We start from the raw sequence: 24417 nt of genomic DNA on the forward strand, positions 1-24417 counted from the left end.
CCATTCCTTTCTGGCCTGCCAAGTTTCAGAAGAGCGATCAGTCACGCTTTTATAGGTCTCCCTTTATATGTTAGAGCACGTTTATCTCTAGCTGCGTTCGGAATTTTCTCTTAATCTTGTATTTTGCCAGTTTCACTATGATATGTCGTGCAGAAGATCGATTCAAGTTATGTCTGAAGGGAGTTCTCTGTGCCTTTTGGATTTCAGTGCCTTTTTCCTTCCCCAGTTCAGGGAAGTTCTCAGCTATTATTTCTTCAAGTACACCTTCAACACCTTTCCCTCTCTCTTCCTCCTCTGGAATACCAATTATGCGTAGATTATTTCGCTTTAGTGCATCACTTAGTTCTCTAATTTTCCCCTCATACTCCTGGATTTTTTTTATCTCTCTTTTTCTCAGCTTCTTCTTTTTCCATAATTTTATCTTCTAGTTCACCTATTCTCTCCTCTGCCTCTTCAATCTGAACCGTAGTTGTCTCTATTTTATTTTGCAACTCATAGATAATATTTTTTAGCCCCTCCTGGCTGTTCCTTAGTCCCTTGATCTGTGTAGCAAGAGATTCTCTGCTGTCCTTTATACTGTTTTCAAGCCCAGCGATTAATTTTATGACTGTTATTCTAAATTCACTTTCTGTTATATTGTTTAAATAATTTTTGATCAGTTCGGTAGCTGTCGTTATTTCCTGGAGGTTTTTTTGAGGGGAATTCTTCCGTTTCGTCATTTCGGATAGTCCCTGGAGTGGTGTGGAACTGCGGGGCACTTCCCCTGTGCTGTCTTGAATAACTTGCGTTGGTGGGCGGGGCCGCAGTCAGACCTCATGTCTGCCCCCAGTCCACCGCTGGGGCCACAGTCAGACTGGTGTGTGCCTTCTATTCCCCTCTCCTAGGGGCAGGATTCACTGTGGGGTGGTGTGGCCCATCTGGGCTACTTGCACACTGCCAGGCTTGTGGTGCTGGGGATCTAGCATATTAGCTGGGGTGGGTAGGCAAGGTGCACGGGGGCAGGAGGGGCAGGCTTAGCTCACTTCTCCTTAGGTGATCCACTTTAGAAGGGGCCCTGTGGCAGCGGGAGGGAGTCAAACCCACTGCCGGAGGGGTGGCTCCACAGAAGCACAGCGTTGGGTGTTTGCGCTGAGCGAGCAAGTTCCCTGGCAGGAACTGGTTCCCTTTGGGATTTCGGCTGGGGGATGGGTGAGGGAGATGCTGCTGGCGAGCACCTTTTTTCCCCCCTGCCAAGCTGAGCTCTGTTGTCTGGGGCTCAATAACTCTCCCTCCCGTTGTCCTTCAGCCTTCCCGTTCTCTGAGCAGACCTGTTAGCTTATAACCTTCCAGATGTCAAGTCCTGCTTGCTGTCGGAACACACTCCGTCTGGCCCCTCTGCTTTTGCAAGCCAGACTTGGGGGCTCTGCTTGGCCCTTGGGCCGCCCCTTCGCCCCGGCTCCCTCCCACCAGTCCGTGTAGCATGCACCACCTCACCGCCCTTCCTACCCCCTTCTGTGGGCCTCTTGTCTGCGCTTGGCTCCAGAGACTCCGTTCTGCTAGGCTTCTGGCGGTTTTCTGGGTTATTTAGGCAGGTGTAGGTGGAATCTAAGTGATCAGCAGGACACGCGGTGAGCCCAGTGTCCTCCTACACCGCCATCTTCCAAACTCCCTTTTCTACCATATATATATAGAGAGAGAGAGAGAGAGAGAATCATATTTTACATCTTTTTATTCACCTATTTTCTATTTATTCATATGTCTAATTATGGCCTCTTCTAAAGTGGTCTCTATAACATTTCTTTCTTTTTTTTTTTTTATTAGAGCAACCTTACATTCAGGACATTTTATTTTATTTTTTTTAATATGAAATTTATTGTCAAATTGGTTTCCATACAACACCCAGTGCTTATCCCAACAGGTGCCCTCCTCAGTGCCCATCACCCACTTGCCCCTCCCTTCCACCTCCTATCAACCCTAGTTTATTCTCAGTTTTTTAGAGTCTCTTAAGGTTTACCTCCCTCCCTCTCTAACTTTTTTTCCCCTTCCCCTCCCCCATGGTCTTCTGTTAAAAAAAATATGGAACACTTCACAAATTTGCGTGTCATCCTTGCATAGGGGCCATGCTAATCTTCTCTGTATCATTCCAATTTTAGTATATGTGTTGCCAAATCGAGCACTCTATAACATTTCTTGTAAAGCCAGTTTGGTGGTGATAATCTCCTTTAACTTTCATTTGGAAAACTTTTTTTTTTTTTAACTATTTCTTTTTCATTGCTAAATGATAATCTTGCTGGATAGAGTATTCTTGATCACAGGTTTTTTTACTTTTAGCACTTTGAATAATACATCATGCCATTCCTTTCTGGCCTGCAAAATTTCTGTTGAAAAATCCGCTGATGGCTTTATGTGATTTCTCTTGTATGTAACTTATTGTTTCTCTCACTGCTTTTAAAATTCTCTCTTTATCTTTAACCTTTAATATTTTAATTATTATATTTCATGGCGTGGGCCTCCATGTGTTCAACTTGTTTGAAACTCTGTGGTTCTTGAACCTGGAGGTCTATTTTTTCTTATAGTTTAGGGATGTTTTCAGCTATTATTTTTTCATATACATTTTCTGCCCCCCTTCTCTGTCTTCTCCATTGGGGCCCTCTATAATGTGAATGATCACTTAATTTTGTCCAAGATATCCCTTAACCTATCCTCATTTTGTAAAACTCTTTTTTCTTTTTGCTTTTCAGCCTTGGTACTTTCCATTATCTTGTCTTTCAGATAACTGATCTATTCTTCTGCATCCAGTAATCTACTCTGGCCTCCCTCTAGTATATTTTTTTGTTTCAGTTATTGTATTCTTCAAGTCTGATTGGTTCTTTCTTATATTTTCTCTCTTATTGTTGAAGGTCTTACTGAGTTATTCCATACTCCTCTTCATTCCAGTGAATATCATTATGATCATTACTTTAAACTATTTATTAGGAATATTCTTTTTCATTTATTTTTCTGAGGTTTTGTTTTGTGTTTTGGGGGAAGCATATTCCTTCGTCCCTCCATTTTGCTTTACTCTCTGTGTTTGTTTCTATGAATTAGGTGGGACAGGTGCTTCTAAACTTGAAGAAATGATTTTGTGTATGGTCATTGTGTGGCCCTTGTGTGCCTAGGCTGGGGTTCGTCCTAAGGCTCTCTATGCAAAGGATGCCCTGGCAGGACAGCTGCAGCTGAAGTGGGCACAGGCTGGGGTAGTCCTGGGGCACTCTGCACAGAGGAAACCCTGCCATTATAGCTAAAGCTGAAGTAGTTATGGGTCACTGTGGTCCCTGGGCCCTCCATGCAAAGGGTACCCTTACAGGACAGCCAATGCTGGGGTGGGTGCAACCCAGGGATTCTGGGTTTCTCCACACTGAGGGTACCCTGGCAGGATAGCTGAAACTGAAGTGGGTATAAGTCATGGTAACCCAGGCTGCTAAGTGCAGGGAGGGCCCTGCAGGGTAGCTGGAGCAGAGGATGGGTTGAGTGTCCTTTAAAAAAAATAATAATAATAATAAGAGAAGTTTTTTTTTTTTAAGATTTTTTTTTTTAAGTCATCTCTATACCCAGCATGGGGCTCAAGACCACAACCCTGAGATCAAGTCATGTGCTCCACTGACAGAGCCCGCCAGATGACCCTGGGTTGGGTGTCCTGGGTATTCTGCTCAGAGTGTGCCCTGTCACATGGCTGGAACTGAGGCAGGTGTTGGCTGGGAGGCCCCAGAGTGCTCTGCACTGGATGTCACCCAGCAAGCTGCCTGAATCTGATGTGGCATGAACCTGGAGTGTTTAGGGGTGTCCATGTGTGCACTGCCCTGGGGCCACCTTGGTGGAATGGCTAGGACTGGTGTAGGCCAGGGTACCAGGGCTCACTGAGGTGGCAGGTCAGTTAGGATGCGCGGACCCTGCCCCCTTTCACATCATCTGGATGAAGGGGGAATATAAACCAAGGCTCTTGCCAGCCACTCTAACCTGGAGAGAGTTCTTTCCCACCATTTGGCCAAGTTCTAGAGCTGGCTTTTTTGTACGCTAGTTGCCCTTTGAAACCACGGTTTCTTTTCTTTTCCCTGGTCCTTCAGGGGCTGATGTGGGCTAGGGACATGGTGCTGGATAAGGCAGCAAGCTGTCTGTGGGGACCAGACTCTGCCCCATTCTGCCCTCTCAAGGTAGAGGGAAAGTGTAAACCATGGTCTTCACCAGTCCCTTAGAGCCACAGTGAGTTCCAGCAGCACCCCTGCCCTTTGGCAGTGTTATAGGGATGGCTCTTTTATATGCTCATTGTTCTTTTAAATTAGGCCTTTTTTTTTTTTTTTTTTCTTTTTCTTGTGTTCCAGGGCAGGTGACCTGCTTCCGGTCACTCAATGCTTTCCCTCCCCACCGCAACATTCCAGTTGGGGATTCCCTTTGTTAGTTACCTTGTATCTGCCTCTCTTGCTGTTCTTGCCATTCTCTCCTTTGTTGTGCAGAAGCTGTTTAGTCAGCCCTCCATTCTTCTTTAAGAAGAAGTGTTCTATGAAGAGCTGTGGATTTGTGTGTCCATGGAAAAAGTGAGTGTAGGTTCTTCCTATGTCACTCTCTTAGATTAGAACTTGAAAAACAAAAGCCTTTTCAGTTACCCTTGTCACTGGGGCGTGAGGACATTTTAAAATTGCATTTAGAGGGGTGCCTGGATGGCTCAGTTGGTTAAGCATTCGACTTCAGCTGAGGTCATAATCTTATAGTTCGTGGGTTTGAGCCCCGCATCAGGCTCTGTGCTGACAGCTCAGAGCCTGGAGCCTGCTTCATATTCTGTGTCTCCCTCTCTCTCTGCCCCTTCCCCACTTGGGTTCTGTCTCTCTCTGTCTCTCAAAAACTAAATAAACATTAAAAAATTTTTTAATTGTATTTAGGTTGCCAAATTGGATTCTTTGGATTTGTGAATGATTCTATAAGAGGTATTTGAAGTTTTAAATGCCTTATTCCATAAACAATTTCTTAAATTCATAAAGTAAATGCACCTATGCTTTATGGAAGTAAAATAGATTTAATTAATTACAGGATAGTTTTATGCGAGTTGTTCTTACTTGTAATTTTAATTTACATGCCAGTCTACCTGAGAAAAAGCCTCACCCTGTGTGTAAGAGATAAAATTAATCAAACCTCTATTTAAAGCCTGAAAAGAACATACCCCTAAAATACTCTTTCACTTGGAACTTAAATATTAAATTGTATCAGCCACTAGCTTTAAGAATTAAATTGGACTAGATAATTCTTCTAATAAATTCAAAGCAATGTGTCCTCCTAATCAGATTGCTTATAGTATTGTTGTTCTGAATTGCTTTGACCGGGCTCTATTGGATATTAAGCACAATATGTATCTCATGAACATTTTATGTTGCTGAAATTCCTGTCCCTGATGATTGCATACATAAGGTCTACTGCATGTTGTTATAATTGGGTCAAGGAACATTTAGCACTGTTTAAAAACCTTATCTTTGGTTCTAGAATCCAGCTTGCATCATGACTTAAAACAGACTTATGTCATCAAAATTTGACTACCAAAGGATTAAATAGTTGGCTGAGGGTGGTGGTGTAAGTATGGGTCATATTTATTGCTTAGGTTTTTGTTTTTAAGACCAGTGGTTCTCCCAAGACCTATCCCAGCAGCATCAGCTTTTTCATCATCTGGGAATTTGTTAGAAATGCATGCTCTCTGAATCAGACTCTGAGTTGGGTCCCACCATTTGTGATTTAACAAGAATCCCAGGAGAAATTGATGCACACTAAAGATTATGAACCAGCGTTATATAAATTGGTTATAAAAATATAGACATTGAAAATCTTCAGCTCTCATTTTTCTCCTGTAGGCAGTTTGAACGTAACAATGTTGTCCTTTATCAGTAAGCCACACACGTACGTATATATATTTGAGTCCCTGTTATATGGCAGGTCCTAGTATATACCAAATCAGTGAATGTGTACAGCAGAGTTTCTTATCTGGTGTACAGCTAGTGAATTTCCAGTACACTCCAGTGTTGATCCCTTGAACCCTTGATGAAGCTGGGCTAGACCTGGGTTATTCAAAGCTAATTGCCTTCAACTGTGAGCAGTTTCTGCCATTACTGTAGAGTGCTTTACAAATATCATTTTATGTGTGCTTAGTGACATGAAAAATGTTGGAAAGAACTAATACAGGGTACAGATATAGAGGCGGACTGAGTTCAGATTTGGTTCTATTATATACATACCTTTGGAAAATCATATGAATGTGGATGGTAATTTCATATATGTATGTAGATGTATAGTTACATCTCTGTACTTTATTGATTGAGGATTCATTCAAGGTTTGGTATCGATTCTTACATATTGTAAGTGTGAATCATTCATAGGAAAGAGAGGTTAGATTGACATGGAGTACTCAGTAAAGTTTCTACAGGTAGAATAAAATTTGTGCTGGCTTATTAAAAGGTGTCATGGAGAGGGAATTTAAAGGGAAAGAAGGGAATTAGGGAACAAATTCCAGCAGAGATCATTTGTTTTAGGAAATTTTCAAAGGATATAGATTAATGGAATGTATTTCAGGCTGTGTTCGTGGGAGCTCTTGATTTTAATTAGCAAAAGGGGGCAAAAATTCATAAGGAGGCTGAGTTCTCTGATTCGTGCCCTGCCCCCCACCTTTAACATACATTTGTATCTTCCTCTGCTTTCATGTGTTAGAATTCTGTGTAAGATTTCACTTAAGTGGAGGATTTTGCTACTTAAAAATGTTTTCAAAATACTATTCTGGTTTAATTTAGGAAAATAGTAGGGTGTGAGGAGAGAGAAAAAGAGGAGAAAGAGATGAGTGCTAGAATGCACTTATCATTTAAAGCAATAAGTTGCTTTAAATGAACTTTGGTTTTAGTCAAGAGAATGTCGTTAGTGAAAAAAAAATTTTTTTAATGTTTATTTATTTTTGCGAGATAGAGCATGAGTGAGGGAGGGGCAGAGAGAAAGGGAGACACAGAATCCAAAGCAGGCTCTAGGCTCTGAGCTATCAGCACAGAGCCTGACTTGGGGCTCGAACTCATGAACCCTGAGATCATGACCTAAGCCGAAGTCGGATGCTTAACACCCGGCACCTGGCACCCCAGTCGTTAGTGAATTTTAAATAGGGAGGGGAATTATTTTTTTCAGAAGATTAATCTGGAGAAAGTGTACACAGTTAATTAAAGTGGGTAGAGAGTAGAAATGGGATAGTTGACCAGATTAGGTCTTATTGTGATAATGATAAGAACAAAGTGGAAAAAGTGGATTTAAGAAACATTTTGAGGAACAGTTTATGGAGAAACATGAGGAAAGAATTAAATTTAACATAGGTGATGGGCATGGAGCTGAATTGTCTGGAATTGGAGTGGATGAGAAATTGATCATGAGTTTCGTTTTGGGTGTAAATTTGAAATGATGTCCAAGTAGAAATTCTTATTGGTTGACTCGTTGGCTTGTTTGTTCCTGATTTCATTCTGTGATTATTTATTCAGTACTTGTATTGTGAAAGGCCTTGTTCTTTGAGAAGAAAAATGGATATGTGGATTTGAGAGTCATTGAAATAAAAATAAGAGAAAAATCCTTTGAGGGTAAATAAGCTATCAGATGGAGAGTATAGAGAGAAGTTTAGAGAACAGGGGACTCAACTTTGAAGGAATAATCACTATTTGGAATGGAAATGGAGAAACCTAAAGTGAAAGCAGAATTATCAGTCTGGGATCCTAGGCACTAAGAGAAAAATCTCAAAAGTAGGGTGTACTTGATACTTTCAGCATGGATGATATTTTTAGGAAGTTACACAAGTTTCTTAGTCTTTATTGACCTTATGTGGAAAGGGAGGCAATGGAAATAGAGTATTTGTTCTAGAAGTTTGAGAAGTTAGGAAGAAGGGCAATAGAACATATTAGCTATAGAGGACGACTGGGCCAAAGATTGTTTTCATGAGGGCAGAATCAGTGAAACTCTTGGAAGTGGAGGATGTGCTGGAATAATTGAGGAAACAAGGCTTGAGGAAAGAGAAAGGGAATTTGTAAACATCTCTCTATAGTGTCAGTCTCCCCTCCCATATGATGCTCCCTGAGAGTAGGGACCATTTCTGCCTTTTTTTTTTTTTTTTTTTACCACCATACTCAGCACTTGGCACAACATCTGAAAAGTCATAGATGTTCAGTAAAATTTGTTGAATGAATGAATGAATTGCATAAAGAGTTCAGTGAGGATCCCTATTTGTCTGAGACCTGAAGAATGTACGAGAGATTTTAAGTTGGTAAAGGAGTGTTTGAAAGAAGAAAAGAGCTGGGGAAGGTCATGCTGACTGCCCATATTTTCAATAAAGTAGGCAGGCAAATTATTTACCAGAAAGATCTGATGCATTTACGGCTTAAGGAATGTTGAAGAGAGTGTAGAGTAACACTTCCTGGAAGTATGCTAAGGAGTTCACCTAAAATAAATAAAAAAGATTGCAAAGCTACAGAATGATTACAATTTGGTCATTTACCAAGTGCCTAGCATATGCCAAGCACTATAATTAATATTTTACATGCACCATCTTATGGAATCCTTAAAACAGTCCTAGGAAATAGGTATTTATTTATGTCTTAGTTTACTAATGAGAAAACTGTACTAGGCCATAAATTTGTGATTGGCTAAGTGAGCACTGTTATATTGCTTTCTCTAGCAATGTCTTGTGGCCTTAGAGCAGAAGCAGAAAGGGCAGAAGGTAAAATTTATTCAGGCTTACGAACTGGCAAAACAGGCATGCTGTTATTAAATCCTTCCTATGTTCCTTATTTCATTTAATCTCACAACAACACTGCAAAGTAAATATTACCCTCCTTTTATGGAGAATTTAATGATTTTTCCCCAGGTGGCAGAGGTAGTCAATGATCAGACCCCAGTTAGACCCAGGTCTATTTTATTCTACAACCTGTGCTTTTACCCAGCACTCTCAAGAAAAACAGACATGTTGTTTATGTTGACATTGGTGTGATCAACCATATAGACTTAAGAGGACACAATTAAGAACACAGGTTTTGGGGCATCCAGGTAGCTCAGTCAGTTAAGTGTCTGACTCTTGATTTTGGCTCAGGTCATGATCTCATGGTTTGTGAGTTCGAGCCTCGTGTCGGGCTCTTTGCTGACAGTGCAGGGCCTGTTTGGGATTCTTGATCTTCCTCTCTCTTTGCCCCTCCCCTGCTCATGTTCACACACTTTCTCAAAATGAGTAAACCTAAAAAAAATAATCTTAAAAAAAAAAAAACAGAGGTTTTCAGTTTTGTTTAATCATCTGAGCTTCAATTATATCGTAAGTTAAAATGGGGACAATAGTAATGCCTGCTAAAATGTTGCAAGGAAATATGTATATACATGCAATACTATGTAATTAGTAAAGCATTAAACCAATATTAGTTAATAGTAATTTAGAAATAATAAATGTATTATTCTACGATCATTCACATGTTTTCTCAGTATATTTATAAGTCTTTTAACTTGTAGTCTGAAACCTTAATTAGTCTACTAAGTGGTTATGTTAATTATCATAGTTGATTATGTTTTTGTTTTTTCTTTCAAAGCAAACTTTGTTTTGCTTAAATATTCACATTAGTGACATCCTGGGAAAGTAATTTGAATATAATAAAAAGTAGTCTCTTGCAAAAGTAGTCTAATCTTTGTCACTGTTGTTCTTGGGTACAAATTTTAGAGGTAACTTTAGCAGTTACCAAGTCATCTGGAATATATTTTTTAAAGTTTTATGGTATAAGATTTGTTACATTCTCTCTTCTAAACATTTTAATATATGATAAAGATATGTGCATGTTAAGGGTTTATGTCTTATCTCCATGCCTTTCATTGCATTTGGAATACAAATTTTAGATAACACAGTTATTTAAACATTGACTTGAGGAGTTTAGACTTGATTTCATGAATTGTCATAGCTAGTTAGATCTCAAATTATGTATTGTGTTAAGTCTATCTTTGGAATAAAACAGGTGTTATTATCCCTCCCTCCCAAAACTATTCTGGAAAAATTAGCATTAGTAAATCTAAATGCTTTTGGTGTTCTACTCCAAATGCTTTTTAATTCTTAATTATGAAAATGAGATAAAAAGTAGAAGACTTAAACTTTAATCATTTATTTATAACTGTCTTATCAGTGATACCTTATGGTTTAGGTTGTATTAAAATGATATTTAACATTTTAAAAGGTAGGTTAAAATTTTATTGCTAATATATACGTTGCTTTTAGGAGAAAATGACAATAAGAAAGTACCAGTTTAAGGTTTCACCGACCATGTCTTGGTGGTGGCACATTGTCTCTAGATAAATTGGGGATGAAGAAGTTCTAAAAATGGGTCAGACTTTGGGGTGCCTGGGTGGCTCTGTCAGTTAGGCATCTGACTTTGGCTCAGGTCATGATCTCACAGTCCATGAGTTCCAGCCCCTCGCCGGGCTCTGTGCTGACACCTCACTCGGATCCTGGAGCCTGCTTCGGATTCTGTGTCTCCTCCCTGTCTCTCTGCCCCTCCCTCATTCTTTCTCGCTCTCTCTCAAAAATAAACGTTAAAAATTTTAAGAAAATAATAAAATGGGTCACACTTTGATACTAAAGGATTTTCCCCCTCTTGGGAAGATTTGGAGCCATTAGGAACTCTTAAGGGCTTGGTGTGTGGAGAGGGTACTGTCTTGGTTTTTTAACCCTTTATGTCTTTATCACTCGTCATGTTCCTATAAATCTTCCTTGATTTACGTTTTTTCTTGTTTTGCTTTAAAAAAAAGAAATACGGGGCACCTAGGTGGCTCAGTCAGTTGACTTTGGCTCAGGTCATGATCTCATGGTGAGTTTGAGCCCCGCATTGGGCTCTGTGCTGACAGCTCAGAGCCCGGAGCCTGCTTCGAATTCTGTGTCTCCCTCTCTTTCTGAACCTCCCCTGCTCGCACTCTGTCTCTCTCTCTCAAAAATAAAAAAGCATTAAAAAAAAAAAATTAAAAAAAAAATACTTGGCATCATCTTTCCAATTAGTTTACTTCTATGTAAAGTAGGATTTCATTTTATTTAAACAATAACCAAATATCTATTTTGTATCTGTCAACTTGCATTTCCTCTTATAGTAAGAGAGTATAAGTTTGCGTGGCTCTGGGGACTCTGAGAATGATTGTGCCTTAATGGTGTGATTATGGTGGTATGTGACTTAGTCAGAAAAGTAGGAACCCTAACCAGGTAAGGCATTAGAGGGGTGTTTGCTCAAGAGGAGGTCTAGATGATTCATGTTTTGGACTGGCAAGAATGCCAGCTTTTAAGTGAGAATATAGGTCCACAAAGGATGAGGCATAGATACTCGGGTTAAAAAATTTGAATGGTTGGGATGATATTGATGAGGCAGCCTAACAAGTAGATTGCTTTTTGACCTAGGGTCTTCAGAATAAGCTTGTTTTCTTTTGTATTATCTCAAGTATGTCCAGGCTAACTGTCTTTTCCTAGGTGGCTATGTTAAGACTGGATTTTAGTCATCTATCTAACAAATATTTATTGAGTGTCTCTTAGTTCCAGACACTCTCCTAGATACTAGAGATATACTAGTAAACAGAATAGACAAAAATTTCAGCCCTCTGGAGTTGATATTCTGATGTGAGAGATACAGTAAAGAAAAAAGTAAATTACATATTTTTGGAGAAAAATTTGCAGAGAAGATAGGTAATGTACTTTGAATAGGATAGTTAGGGAAAACTTAAAAGATGCCATTTTAACCACAACTTGAGTTTTGCATAAGATCTCCAGGCCTGGCATTGTCATTTATCATATCTAGTAGAATTGGAATGAGCAAATGTCAGTGTTCACCATTTTACAATGAAGAAAACTTGTGGTGAGAAAACTGTCCAAATGTGCCGAGAAACACCAGACACTGGATTTTAGAATTCTTGGATATTGTGATTTGGGTTTCTGGAAGTTGACCTGCACTGAAGCCAGATTTAGCCAAAAAGTTAGGGATTTGTGAAAGGCCAGCAGGAGACAGTGGAGCACCTTTATAGGTTGAGGCTAACTCCCAATCCTATTTAAGACTTCGTAGAAATCAGGTGGGAAGCCATGCCTTGGTGGACCTGTGCATATACTGAGACCTGTACTGAGCTCACTGCATCTCAGCTTTCAGACCCTTCATTTTGGAAAGGTTATGGTTTAAATGTACCAGGCTTTGTGATCACTCTAGGACTGATTGGGGCTTTCTCAGACCTATGCTCCCTATAGCTTAGTAGGGTGATTAAAGTAACACTCTGTTAATTATACCTAGACCTGAGGATGCTGTGAATTAATTAGTCAAGATCCTAAAGTTTGACAAAGGAAATCTCAGTTAAAATCTCAGAAGAACTCCTGGCTTTTTATCCCCACTGGAAAGATACCCCAAAGAGAGATGATTGATGTCTACAATATTATCCATGAATTTTGAGCTCAGTTAGTCCTCTTTAAGCTACTATGTCCTTTAATTTTCCTCCACATCTTGTACCTAAAAACCTTTTATTTCCACCTTTCTTTCTCTTTTTCCTTTGCATTGGTTCAGTCTGTCTCACACTTCCTCAACTGTCCAAATAGATTCTATATCTCATCCTCATTCTCTAAATTTTCACATGGATCTCAAAAAAGTATTCCTTATACACTGAAGTCCTAGCCTTGCCTCTGGCAGATCAGCTTTGTCATCACCATGCAAAAACTCCAGCTTCTTCCCCTTCTAGGACAGTTTTTAGTTTTTAGGGAGAACTTCTTTTTATAAATAAACACTTATTTCCCAAATCCTTTTAAAATAAACTTCATGATGAAAATTCATTTCACATATGCTGCATAGTAATATTAAAAACACTGGAAATAAATTATATTTTATCCTATTAGATTTATTCAGACAGTGCAGTGGAAAACAAAGCATTTGTCAGAATGAGTAAATATTTATGAAACAATACATCACTGTCATTAGCTTAGGTAGTGACTATGTAATATTGTTGAGTTAATGCATATATAATAGTAAAAACTGACATTTCACTGGAACTGTCCATTAAAGACATTTTTTTTTTGGTATAACTATGGTAATTTAGATCTAATGATATACTTTTAAACCTACTTAAAGGTGATGTGTACATTTCCCTTTGATGGTTTTAAATTTTATCATAGATGTGATGTTTCTTTACCCACGTAGGAAAAAAATGTATATTGATAAATTCTCTTGGATATGAATTTATCATTTTCACTTTTATTTCTACCTTCAGTTTTTAAAGCCATTTGAAAATTCCCTTTGAAAATATTTAGGAAAACAAAAATTTAAGACAGTCATTTTTTATCAGTTTATTTGACTACCATATTCACTAATTAACAAAAATGATTTCACTCAAGATAATTCAGAAAAAGATTACAGGGGCACCTGGGTGGCTCAGTCAGTTGAGCGTCTGAATCTTCATTTCACCTCAGGTCATGGTCCCAGGTTATTGAGATTGAGCCCCACACCAGACTTTGCACTGAGAGCCTGGAGTCTGCTTAAGATTCTCTCTCTCTTCCCCTCTTCCCCTTTTCCCCCGCTCATGCTCACTCGCTCTCTCTCTCTCAAATTAAAAAAAAAGAGAGATTATAAAGTATTTTTCCTCATTTTCCAGGAAATGTCCCATTCTTTCTGTCTTTAGTTAGACGTGTTACTTCTTTTTTGCTAATGTTATATGCACTTTGATTGCCCTTTCTTCTTGCTTCCTGGTACATCCGTATTAACTTACCATGAAAGCCTTGAGTCTCCTACTTCTTTGATGTTGGTATACTCATTCTTTAGTGATATTGTGACTACAGAAACACTCTAGCCTAATCCTTGGAGTTGCAAGGATGTCATAACACTTAAGCCTACTTTCTGTCCCCTGTTATTTTTTCCTTATCCCTTGCAAAGCATTGCCTTGGCCACACATGAATTCATCCAGTATGTTTCTGCAGTTTCTAAATTCTTACTGAAAAGAACTAGAGTCAGGATGATTTCCAAAATGTACCTTATGTAAGACATTCTTCATCTGTTACCATTGTTTTTCAATGTATGAACCTTCTAAGAATAGTGAAAAAAAAACTCTGTCTTTAGTAATGGGCTCTTTCTCATAACTCAACATTTAAAGATTATTTTAACATAGTTTTATGTATTTTAATTATTAATTTTGTTGGTTGCACCTTGAGGCCTTTTACACAAAGGACTTAATTTCAATAATACTGTGGCAATCCCATTTAGTCTTTGTTTACAGTTGTATTATGTTTCATTTCAGCCAATAATAATTCCTTTCTTTAAAAAAATTTTTTTAATGTTTATTCTTGAGAGAGAGACAGAGACAGAGCGTGAGTGGGGGAAGGGTAGAGCGAGAGAGGGTCACAGAATCTGAAGCAGGCTCCAGGCTCCGAGCTGTCAGCACAGAGCCTGACACAGGGCTGGAACTCATGGACTGTGAGATCATGACCTGAGCTGAAGTCAGATGCTTAACCGACTGAGCCACCCAGGCGCCCCAGTAATATAGTAATTCCTTTCTTAGGGACTCCATAGCATGTATGGTTTATATGGCTTACATGTAATGTTATTTTATAAGCTATATTTTGTTAGATTTAGATGTTGACACTCAGGGTTACTCAAAATTTTATGTGATTTTTTAAAAGATAATTTTAGTCTTCCCATCACATGAATAAATTTATTATCTAGAAAAAAAGGAGAGCTTCTACTTTCTGATGGAGGAGGGAATTCTGAATAACCAAGCATTAGCTAGATGAATTAATTTCTGTACTACTGGGAATGACTTAGATTTAAACAAGATCCAAAGAACCCTTCCTGTTTATCATCTAATGTCCATCCCCTGTGTTGATCTTTTCCTGAATATCTGCACCAGCATTGACTACTCCCTGAATATCCTTTTTAATCTCAACTGCATATTAAGTGTCTAAGTAGCAGAGACTCCATCTATCTCATTGCACTGCATAGAATGCTGTGCACCTAGCCTTTCTGTAACATGTATTTGGTTAAAAATGGTCTTCAGTATGTCAGGCTATTAGTTTTCCTCATTAAAAGTTCCAGAGTGTGTGGGGCACCTGGGTAGCTCAGTTGGCTAAGCATCTGACTTTGGTTCAGGTCATGATTTCACAGTTCGTGGGCTCAAGCCTCATGTCGGGCTCTCTGATGACAGCTCAGAGCCTGGAGCCTGCTTCAGATTCTGTGTCTCCCTCTCTCTCTGCCCCACCCCTGCTTATGCACGTGCGTGCTCTCTCTGTCTCTCTCTCTGTCTCTCTGTCTCTCTCTGTCTCTCTCTCTCAAAATTAAATGGACATTAAAAAAATTTTTTTTAAGTTCCAGGTGTGCCACTTTCTTTTTCTTTTCCCTTCACATTTGAATTTAACTGTAGTAATAAGACATATTTCTCAATTTAAAAGTATAAGGAACATGAAAGATAAAAGATCAGGAACGTGTTGTCATTCTTTCAGGGAACCCCTCCAGCAAGATAATTTGCTCTTCTGACTGTTGCTTATAAGGTGGCTCATCCTTAAAGCATGTGGACCCTGAGTGCCAGGGTGAAATGGCTTGTGGTGTTTTCTTTTTATAAAAAATAAGCCAAAATCCAAAAAGAGAATATTTTTAAAATGTTTGTAGGGTTTATCTACAGTGAAGGAAAGAACAGCCATTAATAGGAGATATAATATTTAAGGTTGTTTATAGAGGCAAATGAAATAAGAAAATGTCATTCTTGGAAACATTTACTATTTTATTTTATTTTTAAGTTTTTATTTTATTTATTTTTGGGGGGGGGGGCAGAGAGAGAGAGGGGGGGGTAAAGAGAGAGAATCCCAGGCAGGCTCTGCAATGTTAGCTCAGAACCTGATACAGAACTTGAACTCAACAAACCTTGAGATCATGACCTGAACCAAAATCAAGAATCAGATGCTTAACTGGCTGAACCACCCAGCATTCCCATTATTTAAGTGACTCTTAGAAAGATGACTGATTTAGGGTAAGCTTGCTATTCTCTGGCATAGTTAAGCCATTTGGAGTAATTTGTTAGAATGGGCAATGCTAGCAATTACTGAGTCCTGTAGTGTGACTGACACTTTATGTAAATAATTATTTAATCTTCAGGAATTCATCATATGAGAGTAGGTAGTATCATTATTTGAGTTTTACAAAGATACACCTTGAAGCTCAGTGAATTTCCTAGTAAGTGGAAGCTCCAAGGTTCACATAATCTTTCTATTTAGAGTAGGAGAAGTTATATATTCATATTAATTAAACTCTCTATATAAATACTAATGTTTTAAGAGGTGAATAAAAAAATATGCATAAGACATGACTCATAGCCTCTAGGAATATAGTCTATACTAGACTGATATCTTAGTATAATCCAACTATTGAATCACCCAACTATTGAATCCAACTATTGAATTACCCTTTTTGAGGAGTGAAGACCATGTTTTTTTCAGGTTTAAATTCAGGTAACATTTATTGGATACTTGGAAATCTTTCTCATAACATAATAAATAAAACACTAGCCCCCTGAGCTAGTTCAGTAGTTCTGGAAGGCAATGTGGTCTGAAGGGAGAATGTATACTTTGGAATGAGATTGCAGCTCAGACCTCATCTGCTAACTTTTAACTGTGTGACTGATATTTTCTCAACTTCAATTTTCTCATCCCTCAGATAAAGATACTGATGGCATTGGTATAGGGATTGCATATAATACTCTTAGTATACTGCTTATTAACACACTGTCTAATGTATAGTAGATAATTAATAAAATTTTCCCTTGGTTCTCATTTGAGATAGAAAGTGATAAGTACACTATGAAGGCAGCTCAAGAGTGAGATATTACATCCACCCAGGGTACTCAGAGAGGGCTTCATGAGGAAATTGATGCTTGAATTGAACCTTAAAAGATGACAGGATTTGGATATACAGAATTGAGACAAATGAGTATTTCGTGATCTATGAAGTATTTATAGGAAGGCTATTGGTAACATAATGGAGGACATTTTTTTAAAAAAAAAATTTATCTGGGGCGCCTGGGTGGCTCAGTTGGTTAAGCGTCCGACTTCAGCTCAGGTCACTATCTTGTGGTCCATGAGTTCGAGCCCCGCGTCGGGCTCTGGGCTGATGGCTCAGAGCCTGGAGCCTGCTTCCAATTCTGTGTCTCCCTCTCTCTCTGCCCCTCCCCCGTTCATGCTCTGTCTCTCTCTGTCTCAAAAATAAATAAACGTTAAAAAAAAATTAAAAAAAAATTTTTTTTTTTTACCTTACATAATTTTTGAGAGATAGAGACAGAGCACAAGATCTTTTTAAAATGAATACTGATTCCATAGATGAACTCCCCTCCTTTTAAGGCTTCTGAGGTATATCTTCAGCTGAGCCTTCTCCCTGAGCTCTGGGCCTTGATTCCTAAGTGCACTAGATCATACACACGCAGTAATGTTTGAAGCATCTGAAACTTTGAAGTTTCCAAAACTGAGCTCCTGGTCTACCAACCTGCCCCATCCAAGTCCACCTGCAGCCTTTTCTGTCTCGGGTAATGGCAGTTCCATTCTCTCCGTTGCTCAGTGCAAAAACCTTCATGTACACAATCTTCGACTCCTTTCTTTTTCTCATACCTATGCTGTCATCAAATCCTTTAGGCTCAACCTTGAAAGTTTATCATCTTTGACTATCCCTACTGTCACAACACTGGGCCACACCATCACCATCTCTCATTTGGATTATTAACAGTAGCTTTCTAATTGCTTCTTAGCTTCTCAGAAGATTTAATCAGTGTCAATAGAAGCGGGGGGGTGGGGGGGAGGAAAGGGTCACTGTTTAGGCCAGTATTTTCCCTAAAAGGAATTTAAAATTCTTTGAAGCCCTTGGACAAAATTTCTGTTAATACCTCCTGTAGTTTCATGCCCTAGATTTGGAGAGAAGTGATTTTTTTCCTCCCTGTGTATTGTTGCCTGTAATGTAAGAGCTTCTCAGTAGGACCCCTGTGAATGTCTGACTTGAACAGTCTCTTGATGGACAGTTACCCTATGTATCTTAAATATATTACTAGCCTTAAAATAATGAGAATATTATGAAGTGCACTCACTGCTGAAAGTATCTGAACATAATTTCATCTTCTTTTTAATGATTTAGAATGAACTTCAGAATTTGGAACTGCTGCAGGCTGATCATTAGAAGCATCAGTTATCATTGCATAGTAAAGGAAGTGGTGGTTAGTAGACATTTCCAGAAAAAGCAGCTTTCTCTCTCCTAAAATTAAAAATAGTTATTAAACATTTCTGGTTATTTCCCCTCTGAAATTTGGGGCGTAAGGTAATCTATGGATATTATGGTAGTAGATTTTGTTGTGGACTCACTAGCAGTGATTATTGACTGGTGGATTTTATAATTATTTAAGAAAGGAAAGGTCAGTAATTGAATTTTGCAGGTATTTTATTTGACTTGAATATTCCTTAACTTTTTATTTTATATTTATTTCCCAACCCTATAGACCTGAGGCTGTTTCTGGTTTAGTGGCAAAGTAAAAGATACTAATGAGAATGTCTTTGGGACATAATTATGTAGATTTAAAGGACTGATGTAGTTTTAATTATGCCCTTTAGCTAGTGTACTTGCATATTAAACTCATTCGTGTCTTAGTGTATTTCCCTCTGAAACTTTGCTTTTCTCAGGCCTTAAATTACTAATCAGCTCATGGGTGTACCCGAAGGTTATGTAAGCTAAGTTGAAGACTGCCAAAGAAATGTGTTTAAACTATTAATCCAAAATATACAGAAGTTTATAGTTAGAAACAATGGCCCATGGGTTTATAGTGTTCTTTGCTGGATTCTTAAGAAAGAAATTCCCAGCACTGTGTGTATGTGTTTCCTCCCTGTCTCCCTGCCTTCTTCCCTAAACAAAAACACCCTTTGGTTGTAATGTGTTGAAACATGTAATATATTGTTTCCCTCAGGCTCTTTTAGTAAACTGAGGGAACTTGAGGTAAAATAATAATAGATTTTTTTATTTGTATTTTTTTTACCTCTGCTTTTTGACTTGTTTACTTTCATTATAAGTTTCTAGATTTAGCAGACTACTCAATCTAATAAGGGTAGCAACTACCCTAAAGCTGTGGAATGATTTTATTCACTTATAGGAAAAAGGCATGGGGCTACTTAAACCCTGCTTTGTGTGTGGTTTTGTTTTTATTTGTAAGAAGCTAGAATAGGAAATCCTTGGTAAATTCTAAGGAGAAAGGCTCAGAAAATCTTTTGAGGCCAACTTTACTCCCAAAGAGACAATGAAAATACAGAATTTAGAATGGGAGTAAGTGACCTGTCTTTGAAGGGGGACAAAGTAAATATTTTTGGCTTTGTGGACTATATGGTTTCAGTTGTACTTACTCCGTTGCTGTAGCATGAAAGCAAACATAAGTAATATCTAACTGAATGGATGAGACTGTGTTATTATTGACAAAAACAGGCAGCTTTCTGAATTTTTCCTATAGGCTGGACCTAGTTTCCAGACTCCTAATTTAGAACTTGGATTCCTTAATTTTTTTCTTTGTTTTCCAGACTACATTCATCACATGCCTGATGTATATTTAGGTCTTTTTATATACTTTTGATCAATGATCATCATAATGGCTTATGAGACAGATGGGGAAAATACTTCTTAAAATGTTTACATTATGAAAAATTTCAAACATATACAAAAACAAATCCCCATATATCCATCATCATATCAAACAGTAGGTAGTGTTTTCCCTATTTCATTTATTTATCCCTTTTTATTCTTCATTTTCTTTCTTTATTATTTTTTTGTTCTTTGTATTTTAGCTGAAGTATTTTAAAGTAAGTTTTTAAACTTTAAATGTCCTGTGATGCCTATATACCTTACTATGTGTCTCTAGAAAATGTGAGCATTTTCTTATGTAATTGTAATACCACTATATCTTACCACTTGGCAGAATCAACGATACTTTTTTTTTTTTAATTTTTAATGTTTATTTATTTTTGAGACGGGGGAGGGGAGGGTGCAGAGAGGGGTACACAGAATCCAAAGCAGGCTCCAGGCTCTGAACTGCAAGCACAGAGCCCGATTCGTGGCTTGAACTCACTCACGAACTGCGAGATCATGACCTGAGCCGAAGTCAGGCACTTAACCGACTGAGCCACCCAGGTGCCCCAACAGTACTTTTTTGATAACATCTGTTATCCAGGCTAGGTTCACATTTACCCAGTTGCTTTAAAACATATATATTTTTTTAACATCTAATTTGTTTGAACCAGGACCTACATCAAGTAATATATTACATTTGGCTGTTGCCTCATAAGTCTCTTCTAGTAATCTTAATCTCCCCTTTTCTTACTTTTCCTTTTTTGTTTGTTTTCAGTTCTCTAGCTCCTTGAAGGAATTAGCCAGTTGTTCCTGTTCTGTAGAATGTTTCACATTCTAGATTTGTTTGCTTCCTCTGTTGTATGTTACCATATTTCCCATTTTTTCCTATAAATGAAGTTAGCTGTAAAGACTTATATAAATTTAGGTTCAGCCTTTTTTGGCAATAGTCCTTCCTAAGTGGTACTTTGTTTTTCATATTTTGTCATATCAGGAGTCATATCTGTAGCCTGAACCTTCCCTTGTAAAGTTCCCCTTCAACTTTTCATCTAATGTTTTTATTCATTGAATCATCCTTCCCAAATCAATGATGTTATTTTCATTTCTACATTTACTGGCTGGAATTCTTCTGAAAGAATGTTCCCCAATCATCTTGAGTATTTCGTTATCCCGAAATGCAGTTCATAAGGAAGGCAATACTTTTGAATTTCACGTTATAGATGGGGATTGATTCTCAAAGGTTAAATGAATTGCCTGAAGTTACAAACTTAGTAACCTAACTAGCTCAGAATCAAAACCAAAGTTTTTGATACCAGTTCTGTTATCCCAGATAACCAGTGGGAGCCAATGGACTAGCATAACAAATTCTTCTTGGTTCAGAAGTTAAAGTCGGAGAAGTAGCATGATTTAGGATGATTCCTCTTTCCTTTCTGTCTCTTCCCGGGTAAGTTAAGGAGAGTAGGTAGTTTTATCTGATAGTTTTCTAGAGCAATTGAATGCTTAGAAGTCAAATTGCTTGGATTCACATTCCTGTTCTTACCACTTAGCAGCTATAATCTGACTTTTGGCACATTGCTTAACCTTTCCATGATCTAGTTTCCTTGTCTGTAAAATGAGGATCCTAATAGAATCTGTCTCAAAGTGTTGTTGTAACAATTAAATGAAGTCGATACAAGTAAAGGGGTTAGAATAGTGCCTTGCATATAGGAAGCACTCAGTATCATTTAGCTTTTCAGAAATAAAACTGTTCCATAGGTATACTTTTAATTCTACCAGCCATCCAAACAAACACTCAAAATAATACAGTAATTTTTAGGAAAACAGTTTTATGTTGTTTGTTGATGCTAAAAGTGATAAGTCAATATTTGAGTTCTCTTACTTGGCAGCCTAAGAAATGGCATGAATCTAAAGAACGAAAGCTGTAGATGCTGCATTTCTGTAACAGTTGTAACTGCAGAGAAACTTGTTTTAAATTTTTAGTTATATACATAGGATCAGTTATCTAGTGAATTGGTGAAACGATGCATGTAACCTGAATGTTCTGCATTTTAGATTTTTTATGTTTGATATCTTAAAGTGAACAATACTTCTTTTTGGAGTCTTAAAGCTTTTCTCTGAGCACAGTAGGAAAAGCTGTCAAATGTATTGTCATATTTTCAACAGAACATAAAATACTTTATTGTGTAGTATGTGGGAAAAGCAAAATGCACTCTGCCTTTTTCCCCCTTTTCCATTACCTACTTGTTAGTGTGATAGATGGTATCACTATATTTAAGTTGTGTTTGTAATCATATCTTTGTCCTATTTGCAGGACTTTTAGAGACTGTAAAGGACCATTTCAGCAGAGTATTTTTCATCATTTTATAAAGTAGTGGAATTCATAATTGTAATTTTCCAGATGTGAAATCTGCTTATAACCTTATCATTTTGCATTATTTTCTTATGGTTGGCATTTTAAGACTGGGTGAAAGTATGTATATATATTTGGTTTGATCATAGACCGTTCTATTTGTTCCTAGCCATTTCTTCTCCAGTTTGTTACACAGTGTTATGAAAGGTTTTTCACTATTTATTGCCTGAGTTGTCAGGTATCTTTTGAGCTATATTCAAAAGGACAGTTTGCTCTAGGTATGTGTTATACTTCATTTAAGATTTTTCTATTTGAAAATGCTTTGTATTTGGCCATGTGAATCAGAATGGATGCAGCTAGACCAGTCTTTTAGGTGTATATATATATAGGTGGACATGTGTGTCCATGACCGATAATAATGTGATTCGTTATGATATGACCCAAATGCAGTGAGTAACTTGGCTTTATTACTGTAAGGATTTAACTGTTTTTGTCAGTCTTCTCCCTCATTATTTATGTGAGATTGCATCACCTAGCCAGAAGTGGGAAGCAATACCATGTGCACAACTGCAGGTTTGGAGGCCTGTATTAATATTTTATGAACGAAAACACTGTTTATCCACTGAACCACCTTTTCAGTATTACTTGTTTACTGCCTGCTGTAGAATATCTGTATTTGCAAATGAAACACTATTGTAGAAAGTTCTGATTGAATAGAATAAAATTAGTAGTAATTGTAGCTTTCTAATTATAGCAGTTTTGATTTCCAAATAAAGAAAAGTGTGTATACATTTCTATTCTTACAAAGACATTAAGGGAATAATAAAAATGGTGAACAACTATGTGGTTAAATTGTGAAGATCAGGGAGCTATCAAAGTCTTCAAGGGGTGTGCCTATCCGTGTACTTTGATGCAGATACATGTCTTTTTTTTTTTTAATTTTTTAACGTTTATTTAATTTATTTATTCATTCATTCATTTATTTATTTATTTTTGAGAGGCAGAGAGAGACAGAGCGTGAGTGGGGGAGGGGCAGAGAGAGAGGGAGACACAGAATCCGAAGCACGCTCCAGGCTCTGAGCTGTCAGCACAGAGCCCTACGTGGGGCTTGAACTCATGAACTGTGAGATCATGACCTGAGCTGAAGTCAGACACTTAACCAACTGAGCCACCCAGGCGCCCCTAACGTTTTTTTATTATTGAGAAACAGACACAGAGCGTGAGCAACGTAGGGGTAGAGAGAGGTGAGACACAGAATCTGAAGTAGGCTCCAGGCTCTGAGCTGTCAGCACAGAGCCCAAAGCGGGGCTTGAAGTCATGAACCGTGAGACCATGACCTGAGCTGAAGTTGGTTGCCTAACCAACTGAGCCACCCAAGCACCCCCCCCCCTTTTATTAATGTTTGTTTATTTTTGAGAGAAAGAGACAGAGCATGAGTGGGGGGAGGGGCAGAGAGAGAGGAGGGAGACACAGAACCCGAAGCAGTCTCCAGGCTCTGAGCTTCAGCACAGAGCCCAAGGCGGGGCTTGAACTCACGAATCGTGAGATCATGACCTAGGCCAAAGTCAGACACTTAACCAACTGAGCCACCCAGGCACCCCGCAGATATATGTCTTTTTAACTTCTGGTAAGGCCTGAGTGTTGAAAAGAATACTGGACCTGAAGGTTAACAGTCACAGACAAGGCCCTTGTCTCTGCCTTGGGAGCTCTGTAAAACTATTTACCATTTTTGGGCTTCTGAATTATACCTGCTTTTTCTGTGAGGATCAAAGGTTAAGTAAGTTTTCTGGGTGTGAAAATTCTTTCTCAAGTACAGATTACTAGTGCATCAAAGTTAGGATAAGCCATATTGGTTATGAGAGAGTACAGTAATAGTTGTTTGGGCCTGTTAAGATTTGCCTAGGTTCATTTTATGATCTTGGTCAAGATCCTACCTTCCCTCAGGTGTGTCTATGCCTTCATCTGTATGTGGGGATAATAATCACTGTTTTGCATTAGTTCTTAAAATGTCTGTCAAGTGCCCAGCACACTGCCAGGCACATGTAGGTGCTCTGTGCCTGGTAGCTGCTGTTGTCACTTGGCTTTTAAAAAAATTATTGATGATTAATGAATACTCATTTCAGGCATATTAACATGTAAGAAAGTAACAGCCCTTTTGGTAGAAGGAGCAAGTTTTGAATATTAATACAATATGCCATTTGTGGAGAGTGTCAATTTCTAATAATTTTCTTTTTTAACGTACTAGGATTAATTAAAAACCAATGTTGCAAAATTATGCAAACAGTATCGATTTTTCTTGAAACCAAAACATTGATAATTAAAATAAGTAAGGAAATTTCTAAGCTTGGATTTAATTTATACTTAAGAGCTTTCCTTTTCCTTGAATGCTATCATCTATGTTCATTACTCAGCCTTTTTTTTTTTTTTAAGAATTTGAACATAAAGTTGAAAAAGTAAAAG

General features: G+C 38.1%; 1 protein-coding gene and 1 non-coding gene across 5 annotated transcripts in view; one reads left to right on the plus strand and one right to left on the minus strand.

The window, feature by feature from the left end:
- Positions 1-24417, plus strand: part of PRIM2 (DNA primase subunit 2) — a 344380-nt gene that overhangs the window by 223869 nt on the left and 96094 nt on the right. Inside the window, exon 1 of one of the 4 annotated variants that reach the window (XM_042986604.1) lies at positions 5555-5574. The exons of the other annotated variants lie outside the window; for them this stretch is intronic. The gene's annotated coding sequence lies outside the window, so the exon portion shown is untranslated. Of the gene's footprint in view, positions 1-5554; positions 5575-24417 lie in introns of those variants that run through there. 4 annotated transcript variants of the gene reach the window in all.
- Positions 2050-2156, minus strand: LOC122238996. Its single transcript, XR_006218117.1, has one exon. It is a non-coding gene; the product is annotated as a U6 spliceosomal RNA (small nuclear RNA).

Source organism: Panthera tigris, chromosome B2, assembly GCF_018350195.1.
Source record: "Panthera tigris isolate Pti1 chromosome B2, P.tigris_Pti1_mat1.1, whole genome shotgun sequence".
In the NCBI taxonomy this organism is placed as follows: Eukaryota; Metazoa; Chordata; class Mammalia; order Carnivora; family Felidae; genus Panthera; species Panthera tigris.